Source organism: Triticum aestivum, chromosome 2B (assembly GCF_018294505.1).
Source record: "Triticum aestivum cultivar Chinese Spring chromosome 2B, IWGSC CS RefSeq v2.1, whole genome shotgun sequence".
Classification (NCBI taxonomy): Eukaryota; Viridiplantae; Streptophyta; class Magnoliopsida; order Poales; family Poaceae; genus Triticum; species Triticum aestivum.
This window is the reverse complement of record NC_057798.1, coordinates 446,096,569-446,111,128: the sequence shown is the minus strand read 5'-3', so window position 1 is coordinate 446,111,128 and position 14,560 is coordinate 446,096,569.

Here is a 14,560-nt window from a genome sequence, read left to right as displayed (position 1 = left end):
TGGCACAAGTTTAACATTCACAATACATATCAAGCGAGCATGCAAAGAGTATATGAACAGCGGAAAGTAAAGCATGCAATTTGCAAGAATGTAAAGGTATGGGATTGGAATGTGCAAACGGAATTTGGAGACACGGAGATTTTTGAGACGTGGTTCCGATAGGTGGTGCTATCGTACATCCATGTGGATGGAGACTTCAACCCATGAAGGGTAACGGTTGCGCGAGTCCACAGAGGGCTCCACCCACGAAGGGTCCACGAAGATGCAACCTTGTCTATCCCACCATGGCCGTCGCCCACGAAGGACTTGCCTCACTAGGGTAGATCTTCACGAAGTAGGCGATCTCCTTGCCCTTACAAAGTCCTTGGTTCAACTCCACAATCTTGACGCAGGCTCCCAAGTGCAACCTAGCCAATCTAGGAGACACCACTCTCCAAGAAGTATCAAATGGTGTGTTGTTGATGAACTCCTTGATCTTGTGCTTCAAATGATAGTCTCCCCAACACTCAACTCTCTCACACACGATTTAGATTTGGTGGAAAGAAGGTTTGAGTGGAAAGCAACTTGGGGAAGGCTAGAGATCAAGATTCACATGGTAGGAATGGAATATCTTGACCTCAACACAAGTGTAGGTGCTTCTCTCTCAGAAAATCTAGGTTGGAAGTGTAGGCATGTTCTGATGGCTCTCTCCACGAACGAAGAGTGGGTGGAGCGGTATATATAGCCTCCACACAAAATCTAACCGCTACACACAACTTACCAATCTCGTTAGGACCGAATCGTGAAACTCGGTCGGACCGATTTAGCAAATAAAGTGACCATTAGGATTTTCGGTGGGACCGACATGTCAACTCGATGGGACCGATATGGTTAGGGTTAGGGCATAATGTAATCTCGGTGAGACCAATTAAACAAACTCGGTGAGACCGATTTTAGTAATAAGCTAACCAGAGAGTTGGTCAGGCAAACTCGGTGGGACCGATTCGCTCATCTCGGTTGGACCGAAACGTTATGAAGGGGAACACAGAGTTTGCATTGTAATCTCGGTAGGACCGATTACCCAAACTCGGTGAGACCGATTTTGGTAATAGACCTACACAGAGAGATTACAATCTCATCTCGGTGAGACCGAGATCCCTATCGGTGAGACCGAAAAGACTAGGGTTTGTGGTAGCGGCTATGTCATGAGAACTCGGTGGCGCCGGATGGAAAGAATCGGTGTGGCCGAGTTTGACTTTTGGTTTGGGACATATGTGGATGTGAGAAAGTGGTTGAGGGCTTTGGAGCGTATCACTAAGCACTTCGAGCAAGCAAGCCATTATGCAACACCTCATCCCATCTTGATAGTATTGGCTTTTGCTATAGACTCAATGTGATCTTGGATCACTAAAATGGAAAATGTAGTGTCTTGTGCTTTGAGCTTGAGCCAATCCTTTTGTCCTTAGCAACTTGAAGGGGTTCCACATCCTCTAGTCCATGCCACTCCATTGTTGAACTTTTCTGAAACATACTAGGTAAAGGTATTAGTCCAACAAGAGATATGTTGATATAAATTACCAAAATCACCCAGGGAGCACTTGTGTTTTCAATCTCCCCCTTTTTGGTAATTGATGACAACATACATCAAAGCTTTAGATAAAGATATAGAGAATAACAAGTAAAGCTTTGGAAAGACATGTAACATGCATAAGCTCCCCCTACATGTATGAAATCATGTAAATATGGAATATAGGAGCATCTGAATGCATAGGCATAACAGAGTAAGCAATGTGTTACATGTATCTTGGCTATATGCATTAGAGCAAATGATGTGAATATGGGGAATGTACCATCATGATCATGAGTCCTTCTTGCAAACAGTATGTACATCAGCAAGAAATCTTCATACACATGACTGTGATGCATGTACTTACCTTGTGGTCTTGAGTTGGCTTGGGAGGGAATGAACCTGCGTAAACAGGGTTAGATAACACAGATACACCTACTAGCCAGAGCAAACAAAAGGAACCACAAGAGAACCAAGACTGGGATGACATGTAGAGTGAGTACTAAGTACTACAATGGATTTAGACATGTCCCCAAAGGTAAAGATGTGCAATGAATTCAAGGAGTTCCTTCCCTTAGATGTCTTGCTCCCCCTGAATCTAGCCTGGGATATTGGGAGAAGATAGGGAACAGAAAATCAGAGCAAAGAAAAGAAACAGAGCTAATGCAATCAATCAAATTTGAACATGTCTTTCCCCTCTTAAATACATGTGACTTCTCTCCTCTTGAACACCAAGCATCTGGGATCTCTCTCTCTTCCTGAGTATTCCTCCCCCTGTAGAAATGATTAAGCTTTGATGTGATCTCTCTCCCCCTTTGACATCAATTTCCAAGAAGGGTTACAATGTGATCTATCTCTCCCCCTTGTTACAATGGGTTTGGTCCTTGAGTCACAGAACAAAGCTGCAAGTCAAATGTGGTGCTGGTAGAGGACAAGAATCATTGAGTGGAGCTGGATCAAAAGGAAAGTAGGAATGAGTGGCAAGTTGTTTTTCCTGTAGTGAAATCGGTGGCACCGAGCTGTACATTTCGGTTGCACCGAAAGGTGTCGGTTGAGCCGAAGTCATTAGACCGGTATGACCGAGTTCATCACAGAGAAAACACTTGTCACCTCAGCTCACTAGTCAAGTAAAAATCTCATCAGGATTTGCAAGGAATTAACTGGAAGATTTGCAAAGAATTGAGTGAAGGGAATGCAGAACAGAAAAGAAATCTAGATGAAGTTTTTTTTTGAAAGGGGAAACGAATATGCATGAGAATAAAATGCAAGAGCACAGAAAAGAACACAAGAGAACTTCATCTAGAATTGGTCGGCGACAAAGTCACCTATGTTAGAGTATATTGACATAGGAGTCAAGTGAGATCACTTGATCATAGGTCATACTCATCGTTTAAGCTCAAAATGGGGTTACCATTTTTCATTTAAGCATCTTGATGTATTCACATCTTGTCGAGTTGACTTCGAGTAAAGCTTCTCTAGGATGGAATAACATACCTTGGGTGGTGGTGTTGATCGTGATCGTGTAGTTGAACTTGTGTGGGTTTCTCAAGGTTGATGTAGCTCATCAAGAGTTGGGAGCACCACTTGGAATTTGAGTTCATCTACCTACATGGGTTAGTTTTGTAAGGAAGAGCACTTGTGTATCCAAAATGACAATCATGAAACTCAACATAGAATTTGTCAAAGGATATGTTTGAATGGTTTCATGCTTCCTTGTCTTCAACCACCATTGTGTAGAGACTTGGTGATGTAGAGATTGCTCAAGATGTGAGTGAGTTGCAATCTCATAGATTTAGATTCATCCAAGTACCTACAAGGGTTGGATAACATGCAGGGTGCAAATATATCCAAGACATAAGATTATCATCATAAGAGAAATATCAAGGATTAGTCATAGGCTCATGCCTTGCATGTATACAAATGGAGTTCCTACTCCAAATTTGAAGCATCAATGATGTTAAATTCACCTCTTAACCTGCAAAACACTTTCTCATCAAGTGGTTTAGTGCATATATCCACTAATTTCTTATCGGTGCGAACATGTTTAAGATTAATGTCCCCTTTGGCAATGTGATCTCAAATGAAATGATGACGAACTTCAATATGCTTAGTTCAAGAGTGTTGCACGAGATTGTGAGCAATCTTGATAGCACTTTCATTGTCACAAAGCAATGGAACATGTTTCAAATATATCCCATAATCTTTCAGAGTTTGGGTCATTGCTACATCTTGAGCTTGCGTTGGTTTTTCTTGAAGAGGAAAGGGTGATGCAGCAATAGTAGCGTAAGTATTTCCCTCAGTTTTTGAGGACCAAGGTATCAATCCAGTAGGTGGCTCCTCAAAAGTCCCACGCACCTACACAAACAAACAAAGAACTCGTAACCAACGCGATAAAGGGGTTGTCAATCCCTTCACGGCCACTTGCGAAAGTGAGATCTGATAGAGATAGTATGATAAGATAAATATACTTTTGGTATTTTATAATATAGATTGGAAAAGTAAAGATGCAAATAAAAGTAGATTGAAAGCTTATATGATAAAAGATAGACTAGGGAACATAGGTTTCACTAGTGGCTTCTCTCAAGATAGCATAAGTATTACGGTGGGTGCACAAATTTCTGTCAAGTAATTGATAGAAAAGCGAATAATTATGAGATTATCTAGGCATGATAATGTATATAGGCATCACGTATGCAACAAGTAGACCGACTCCTGCCTGCATCTAGTACTATTACTCAACACATCGACCGCTATCCAGCATGCATCTAGAGTATTAAATTCATAAGAACAGAGTAACACATTAAGAAAGATGACATGATGTAGAGGGATAAACTCATGTAATATGATATAAACCCCATCTTTTTATCCTCGATGGCAACAATACAATACGTGCCTTGCTACCCCTGCTGTCACTGGGAAAGGACACCGCAAGATTGAACCCAAAGCTAAGCACTTCTCCCATTGCGAGAAAGATCAATCTAGTAGGCCAAACCAAACTGATAATTCAAAGAGACTTGCAAAGATAACTCAATCATACATAAAAGAATTCAGAGGAGATTCAAATATTTCTCATAGATAAACTTGATAATAAACCCACAATTCATCGGATCTCGACAAACACACCGCAAAAAGAGTTACATCAAATAGATCTCCACAAGAGAGGGGGAGAACATGGTATTGAGATCCAGAAAGAGAGAAGAAGCCATCTAGCTAATAACCACGGACCCGAAGGTCTGTGGTAAACTACTCACAACTCATCGGAGGGGCTATGGTGTTGTTGTAGAAGCCCTCTGTGGTCGATTCCCCTTCCGGTGGAGCACCGACGAAGGCTCCAAGATGGGATCTCGCGGATACAGAAGGTTACGGCGGTGGAAATTGTGTTTCCGTGACCCCCTGGATGTTTTCAGGGTACGTGGGTATATATAGGAGGAAGAAGTACGTCGGTGGTTGCCCGAGGGGGCCACGAGACAGGGGGGCGCGCCCAGCAGGGGGGCGCGCCCCCCACCCTCATGGCCGCCTCAGCAGCTTCTTGACTTGCATTCCGGTTAGTAGGTTAGTCCCAAAAATGATATAAATGTGTAAAATAAAGCCCATAAACATCCAAAACAGGTAATATAATAGCATGGAACAATCAAAAATTATAGATACGTTGGAGACGTATCATGCATCCCCAAGCTTAATTCCTGCTCGTCCTCGAGTAGGTAAATGATAACAATAGAATTTTTGATGTGGAATGCTACCTAGCATAATTCTCAATGTAATTTTCGTTATTGTGGCATGATTTTTTAGATCCAAATGATTCAAGATAAAAGCTTATAAAACATAAAAATAACAATACTTCGAAGCATACTAACAAATAATCATGTCCTATCAAAATAGCATAGCCAAAGAAAGCTTATCCCTAAAAAATCATATAGTTAGGCCATGCTTCATTTTCATTACACAAAATATTCCCATCATGTACAACCCCGATGACGAGTCGAGCAATTGGTTCATACTTTTTAACGAGCTTCAGCTTTTTTCAACTGTTACGCAATACATGAGCGCAAGCCATGGACATAGCACTATGGTGGTATATGGTGGTGGTTGTTAGGACAAAAAAGGGAGAAGATAGTCTCACATCAACTAGGCGTATCAACGGGCTATGGAGATGCCCATTAATAAATATCAATGTGAGTGAGTAGGGATTGCCATGCAACGGATGCACTAGAGCTATAAATATATGAAAGCTCAACAAAAGAAACTAAGTGGGTGTGCATCCAACTTGCTTGCTCACGAAGACCTAGGGCATTTTGAGGAATCCCATCATTGGAATATACAAGGCAAGTTCTATAACGAAAAATTCCCACTAGTATATGAAAGTGACAACATAGGAGACTCTCTATCAAGAAGATCATGGTGCTATTTTTGAATCACAAGTGTGGAAAAGAGATAGTAGCAATTGTCCCTTCTCTCTTTTTCTCTCATTTTATTAGTATTATTTTCTTTTTTTTTCTTTTTTCTCTTTTTTTTCTTTTAAAGTCCGAAGTCTCATCCCGACTTGTGGGGGAATCATAGTCTTCATCATCCTTTCCTCACTGGGACAATGCTCTAATAATGAAGATCATCACACTTTTACTGATTTTCAACTCAAGAATTACAACTCAAAGCTAGAACAAGATATGACTCTATATGAATGCCTCCAGCGGTGTACCGGGATATGCAATGAATCAAGAGCGACATGTATGAAAATTATGAAGGTGGCCTTGCCACAAATACATGTCAACTACATGATCATGCAAAGAGCAATATGACAATGATAATGCGTGTCATAATAACAGAACGATGGGAAGTTGCATGGCAATATATCTCGGAATGGCTATGGAAATGCCCTAATAGGTAGGTATGGTGGCTGTTTTGAGAAGGTAAATAATAGGTGCATGATACCGGCGAAAGTTGCGCGGTATAAAGGAGGCTAGCTAAGTGGAAGGGTGAGTGTTCGTATATCCATGGACTCACATTAGCCATAAAGAACTCATATACTTATTGCAAAAATCTACTTAGCCCTCGAAGCAAAGTACTACTACGCATGCCCCTAGAGGGATAGATTGGTACGAAAAGACCATCGCTCGTCCCTGACTGCCACTCATAAGGAAGACACTCAAAAGAGCACCTCATGCAACAAATTTGTCACACAACTTTTACCATACGTGCATGCTACGGGACTTGCCAACTTCAACACAAATATTTCTCAATTCATAATTACCCACTAGCATGAACCTAACATTACTACCTTTATATCTCAAAACAATTATCAACCACCAAATTGATCCTAGTGTTTAATGCACTTTCTATGATAGTTTTTATTATACCCAAATTGGATGCTCATCATTCTAGGACCAAATTCATAACCATAGCAAATACCATGCTGTTCTAAGAGACTCTCAAAATAATATAAGTGAAGCATGAGAGACTAGAAATTTCTACAAAATTAAGCCACCGCCGTGCTCTAAAAGATATAAGCGAAGCACTAGAGCAAAAACTATCTAGCTCAAAAGATATAGGTGAAGCACATAGAGTATTCTAATAAATTTCAATCAAGTGGGCTTCTCCCAAAAGGTGTGTACAGCAAGGATGATTGTGGTAAACTAAAAATAAAATACTAATATCATACACGACGCTCCAAGCAAAACACATATCATGTGGCAAATAAGAATATAGCTCCAAGTAAAGTTACCAATGAATGAAGACGAAAGAGGGGATGCCTTCCAGGAGCATCCCCAAGCTTAGGATTTTGGCTATTCTTGAATATCTTGGGGTTCCATGGGCATCCCCAGGCTTAGGATTTTGCCACTCCTTATTCCATAATCTATCAAATCTTTACCCAAAACTTGAAAACTTCACAACACAAAACTCAACAGGAAATCTCATAAGCTCCGTTAGTGAAAAAAAGCAAAACCACCACATAAGGTACTGTAATGAACTCATTATTTATTTATATTGGTGTTAAACCTACTGTATTTAAAGTTCTCTATGGTTCATACCACTTAATACTAGCCATAGATGCATCAAAATAAGCAAACAACACACGAAAGGCAGAATCTGTCAAAAACAGAACAGTCTGTATTAATCTGTAACTAACGCAAACTTCTGGAACTCTAAAAATCCTACCAAAATAGGACGTCCTGGAAAATTTGTCTATTGATCTACAGAAAAAAGAATCAATGCAAAAGCACGTTTCTCTGATTTATTGCATTTTTTCTCGTGAGCGCAAAGTTTCTGTTTTTCAGCAGAATCAAATTAACTATCATCATAGGTTATCCTATAGGTTCTACTTGGCACAAACACTAATTAAAACATGAAAACACATCTAAACATAAATTATATGCAAATTTTATTACTAAACAGGAACAAAAACAAAGAACACAAAGAAAATTGGGTTGCCTCCCAACTAGCGCTATCGTTTAACGCCCCTAGCTAGGCATAAAAGCGAAGATAGATCTAAGTAGTGCCATCTTTGGCACTTGATTCATAAGTAGCTCGCATGATAGATTCATAAGGTAATTTAATTTTCTTTCTTGGAAAGTGCTCCATGCCCTTCCTTTATGGAAATTGGAATCTAATATTCCCTTCCTTCATATCAATAATTGCGCCAATTGTTCTACGGAAAGGTCTACCAAGTATAATAGGGCAAGAAAAATTGCAATCTATATCAAGAACGATAAAATCTACGGGCATCAAATTTCTATTTGCAACAATGAGAACATCATTGATCCTTCCCATTGGCTTCTTAAAGGTGGAATCCGCAAGGTGCAAATTTAAAGAGCAATCATCAAGATCATGGAAACCTAGAATATCACGTAAAGTTTTCGGAATCGTGGAAACACTACCACCCAAATCACACAAAGCAAAACACTCATGATCTTCAACTTTAATTTTTATAGTAGGTTCCCACTCATCATTAAGTTTTCTAGTTATAGAAACTTCCAAATTGAGTTTTTCATCAAAAGATTGCATCAAGGCATCAATGATATGTTTGGTAAAAGCTTTATTTTGAATATAAGCATGAGGAGAATTCACAATGGATTGCACAAGGAAATACAACTTTATAAAGAACAATTATCATAATCAAATTCCTTGAAATCCGAGATAGTGGGTTCAATGCTATTTAAAGTCATGACCTCTCCAATCCCACTTTTACCAAATTTAGCGTCAAGATCTAAAAACTCTGAATTATTGGGACGCCTTATAACTAAAATTGACTCATCTCTAGTCCCATTATTATTAAGATTCATATTGCAAAACAAAGATCTAATAGGGGACACATAAATAACTTTAAGATCTTCATCATTATTTGCATGGAAACTAGAAGAACACGCTTTTATAAAGCAATCTTTCTTAGCACGCAATCTGGCGGTTCTTTCTTTGCACTCGTCAATGGAAATTCTCATTGCTTTGAGAGAATCATTGATATCATGCTTGGGAGGAGTAGATCTAAGTTTAATTTAATCAACATCAAGTGAAAAACTATCAATGTTCCTAGCCAAATCATCAACTTTGAGCATTTTTTCTTCAAGCAAGTCATTAAATTCTTTTGAGAGATCATAAATTCTTTCACACTATGCTCAAAATCAGAGGGCAATTTATTAAAATTACCATAAGAATTATTGTAGGAATTTCCATAATTATTCGAGGAATTACTAGGGAGCGGTCTAGGTTTAAACTTTCCTCTATAAGCATTGTTTCCAAAATTATTCCTACCAAAAAAATTTACATCCATAGATTCATTATTATTCTCAATCAAGGTAGATAAAGGCATATCATTGGGATCAATAGAAGCACTCTTAGTAGCAAACAATCTCATAGTTCATCCATCTTTCCACTTAAAACATTAATTTCTTCTATAGCATGCACTTTTTTACTAGTAGATTGTTCGGTGTGCCTTTGAGAATAATTAGCCATAATATTATCAAGAAGTTTTGTAGCATCTCCTAAAGTGATTTCCATAAACGTGCCTCCCGCGGCCGAATCTAAAAGATTTCTAGAAGCAAAGTTTAATCCAGCAAAAAAAATTGTATGATCATCCATAAATTCAAACCATGAGTAGGGCAATTGCGAATCATCAATTTCATTCTTTCCCAAGATTGGGCAACGTGATCATGATCAAGTTGTTTAAAATTCATAATATCATTCCTAAGAGTGATGATCTTAGCAGGAGGAAAATATTTAGAGATAAAAGCATATTTGCACTTGTTCCAAGAATCAATACTATTTTTAGGCAAAGACGAAAACCAAACTTTAGCACGATCTCTAAGTGAAAACGGAAATAACTTCAATTTAACAATATCATTATCCGTATCTTTCTTCTTTTGTATATCACACAAATCAACAAAGTTGTTTACATGGGTAGCGGCATCTTCACTAGGAACGCCGGTGAATTGATCTTTCATAACAAGATTCAACAAAACAGTATTGATTTCACAAGACTCAACATCATTATGAGGAGTACTCGGAGTCCTAAGGAAATCATTATTATTGGTATTGGAGAAATCACACAATTTGGTATTATCTTCTGCCATGGCAACAAGTAATCCAACACACAAGCAAACATAAAAAGGCAAGCGAAAAAGAGAGGAGAAGAAGATTGGGAAAGATAGGGCAAATAAAACGGCAAGGGTGAAGTGGGGGAGAGGAAAACGAGAGGCAAATAGCAAATAATGTAAATGTGAGGGAGATGAGTTTGTGATGGGTACTTGGTGTGTCTTGACTTGAGCGAAGACCTCCCCGGCAACGGCGCAAGAAATCCTTCTTGCTACGTCTTGAGCTTGCGTTGGTTTTCCTTGAAGAGGAAAGGGTGATGCAGCAATAGTAGCATAAGTATTTCCCTCAGTTTTTGAGAACCAAGGTATCAATCCAGTAGGAGGCTCCTCAAAAGTCCCACGCACATACACAAACAAACAAAGAACTTGCAACCAATGCGATAAAAGGGGTTGTCAATCCCTTCATGACCACTTGCGAATGTGAGATCTGATAGAGATAGTATGATAAGATAAATATATTTTTGGTATTTTATAATATAGATTGAAAAAGTAAAGATGCAAATAAAAGTAGATTGAAAGCTTATATGATAAAAGATAGACCTGGGGGCCATAGGTTTCACTAGTTGCTTCTCTCAAGATAGCATAAGTATTACGGTGGGTGCACAAATTATTGTCAAGCAATTGATAGAAAACGAATAATTATGAGATTATCTAGGTATGATCATGTATATTGGCATCACGTCCGCAACAAGTAGACCGACTCCTGCCTGCATCTACTAGTATTACTCCACACATCGACCGCTATCCAGCATGCATCTAGAGTATTAAGATCATAAGAACAGAGTAACGCATTAAGAAAGATGACATGATGTAGAGGAATAAATTCATGCAATATGATATAAACCCCATCTTTTTATCCTCAATGGCAACAATACAATACGTGCCTTGCTGCCCCTGCTATCACTAGGAAAGGACACCACAAGATTGAACCCAAAGTTAAGCACTTCTCCCATTGCAAGAAAGATCAATCTAGTAGGCCAAACCAAACTGATAATTCAAAGAGACTTGCAAAGATAACTCAATCATACATAAAAGAATTCAGAAAAGATTCAAATATTTCTCATAGATAAACTTGATCATAAACCCACAATTCATCGGATCTCAACAAACACACCGCAAAAAGAGTTACAACAAATAGATCTCCACAAGAGAGGGGGAGAACATGGTATTGAGATCCAAAAAGAGAGAAGAAGCCATCTAGCTAATAACTATGGACCCGAAGGTCTGTGGTAAACTACTCACAACTCATCAGAGGGGCTATGGTATTGATGTAGAAGCCCCCTCCGGCGGAGCATCGGCGAAGGCTCCAAGATGGGATCTCGTGGATACAAAAGGTTACGGCGGTGGAAATTGTGTTTCGGTGGCTCCCTGGATGTTTTCAGGGACGTCGGTATATATAGGAGGAAGAAGTACGTCGGTGGCCGCCCAAGGGGCCCACGAGACAGGGGGCGCGCCCAGCAGGGGGGCGCACCCTCCACCCTCGTGGCCGCCTCGGCAGCTTCTTGACTTGCACTCCAAGTCCTCTGGATTGCGTTCGTTCCAAAAAGATCGCTCCCGAAGGTTTCATTCCGTTTGGACTCCGTTTGATATTCCTTTTCTTTGAAATACTGAAATAGGCAAAAAAAACAGTAATACGGGCTGGTCCTCCAGTTAGTAGGCTAGTCCCAAAAATGATATAAATGTGTAAAATAAAGCCCATAAACATCCAAAACAGGTAATATAATAGCATGGAACAATCAAAAATTATAGATACGTTGGAGACGTATCAGTCATCCAAAGTAATTGAGCACAACATGAACCAGTGGCAATGTATTTCGCTTCGGCGGTGGATAAGGATACCGAGTTTTGTTTCTTGGAGGACCAAGACACAAGAGATCTACCAAGAAATTGACAAGTACCTGAAGTGGACTTTCTATCAACCTTGTCACCTGTGTAGTCCGAGTCGGAGTAGCCAACAAGATTGAAAGAGGCCCTCTTTGGATACCAAATGCCAAAATTTGGTGTATGGATTAAGTATCTCACTATCCTTTTCACGGCCTTAAGATGACATTCTTTAGGAGAGGCTTGATATCGTGCACACATGCACACACTTAGCATAATATCAAGACGTGAAGCACATAGATATAAAAATGAACCAATCATGGAGCGGTAATCCTTTTGATCAACCGGTTCACTATCTTTGGTCAAATCAAGATGTCCACTAGTAGGCATGGGTGTAGTCATACCTTTGCATTCTTGCATATTGAACTTCTTGAATAAGTCCTTGGAGTACTTTGTTTGAGAGACAAAGGTACCTTCCTTAGTTTGCTTGATTTGCAAACCGAGAAAGAATTTGAGTTCACTCATCATCGACATCTCAAACTTCTTCGACATTAGCCTTTTAAACTTTTCACTAAAGTGAGGGTTAGTTAAACAAAATATAATAGCATCAACATAGATTTGGCCCACAAATAGTTCTCCATTAACCCTTTTAGTAAAAAGAGTAGAACCAATTTTTCCAATTTCAAAGCCTTTTTCAATAAGGAACCTGGTCAAGCATTTGTACCACGCTCTAGGAGCTTGTTTAAGACCATATAGAGCTTTGTGAAGTTTGTAAACATGATTAGGTTTCTTAGGATTGACAAAGCCAGGAGGTTGCTTAACATAAACTTCCTCCACTATTTCATCATTTAGAAAATCACTTTTAATGTCCATTTGGTACAAGGTGATATCATGGTGATTAGCATAGGCAAGTAAGATGCGAATGGGCTCAAGTCTAGCAACGGGGGCATATGTCTCACCATAGTCCATACTTTTGAATTGAGTGTAGCCTTGGGGCGACCAGACGTGCTTTGTTGCGAACTACTTGTACATCTTCATCTTGCTTATTGCGAAACACCCATTTGGTACCGATGATGTTGTGGTTGTTGTTGGGCTTCTCGACCAATGTCCACACTTGGTTTCTCTCAAAGTTGTGTAGCTCTTCATGCATGGCCTTTATCCAATCCGGATCTTCCAAAGTTTCTTCAACCTTCATAGGTTCAATGCTAGAGATGAATGAATAATGTTCACAAAAGTTAGCTAAACGAGTTTTAGAGCGAGTGATTCTCCCGGTTTGGATATCATTGTAGATTTGCTCGAAGGGATGGTCTTTAGCAACTCTTGCTCGAACTCGTGAAAGATTTTGCATGGATCTTGGTGGAACATCTTCTTCATCTTGTTCTTCCTCTTGGCCTTCTTCATTGTTGACGTTGTCGTTCTCTTGTCGTGGTGGAGAAGGAGGTTGTTGATGTTCATCTTGGTGTACTTCCTCATTTTCTTAGTATGGGTGTGCTCCACTTGTGGATGCTTTTGTATCGACTCTTGGTTCACCTTGTCGTGAGGTAGAAGCTTCCACTTGGACGGACGAGGTACTCTCCTTCACCTCCGTTGGACGAATCTTGCCAATAGACAAGTCTTGGATTGCTTCTGAAGGGTCTTTGTCTCCTACATTAATTGGCAATTGCTCTACTTGCGATCCGTTAGGTTCATCAAACTTCACATCTACCGTCTCTTGAACCTTTCGGGTGAAACTATTGTAGACACAGTAAGTGTGAGAGTTTGAGCCATAACCAAGTAGGAAACCTTCATGAGACTTAGTAGCAAATTTAGAACGATGGTGCTTATCAAGAATGTAGCACTTTGAGCCGAATACTTGAAAGTATCCAACTTGGGGTTTGTTACCGGTGAGGAGCTCGTATGCCGTCTTGCCGAGTAGCTTGTGAAGATCCATGTGAAGTAGCTCAAGTGGCCTCCTTGTGGTCATGATGTTCTTCATGAGATGCCTTCCTCCAACCTGTTTACCTGCTTGACAAGCGCTCCAAAGTATATCCTTATCAAATATGACACTGTTAACGCCATGGATATGACCTAACCGTCTATGCCATAACCAGCCTTTAGAGGATTTCGGAATTAAGCAAGTTCTAGGTTGAGCCTTTTTAGTGAAATCAACAATGTAGATATCACCTCTACGTATACCAGTAAAGACCATTTTATGATTTTCTCTTTGAAACACTTGGCAATCTACCTCAGTAAATAGGACATTGAAACCGAAATCAGAAAGTCTAGATACTGAAAGTAAATTGTACCCAAGAGATTCAATGAGCATGACATATTGTATGGAGCTATCATGTGAGATGGACACCTTACCGAGGCCAACCACCTTACCCTTTGAGTTATCACCAAAAGTGACATACTTTCGAGGGCCATCATTTTCAGCAAGCTCATGAAACATATCTTTATCTCCGGTCATGTGATCGGTACATCCACTATCAAGAACCCATTCCTTTCCTCCTGCCATATATCCCCGAAGATTTGCCATAAGACCAAAGTGTCTCATTGCATCATCAAGATCAAAATCACTATCATCATCCTCATCATAGTATCCATGTTGAACATCGTCATGTGATGGATCAAT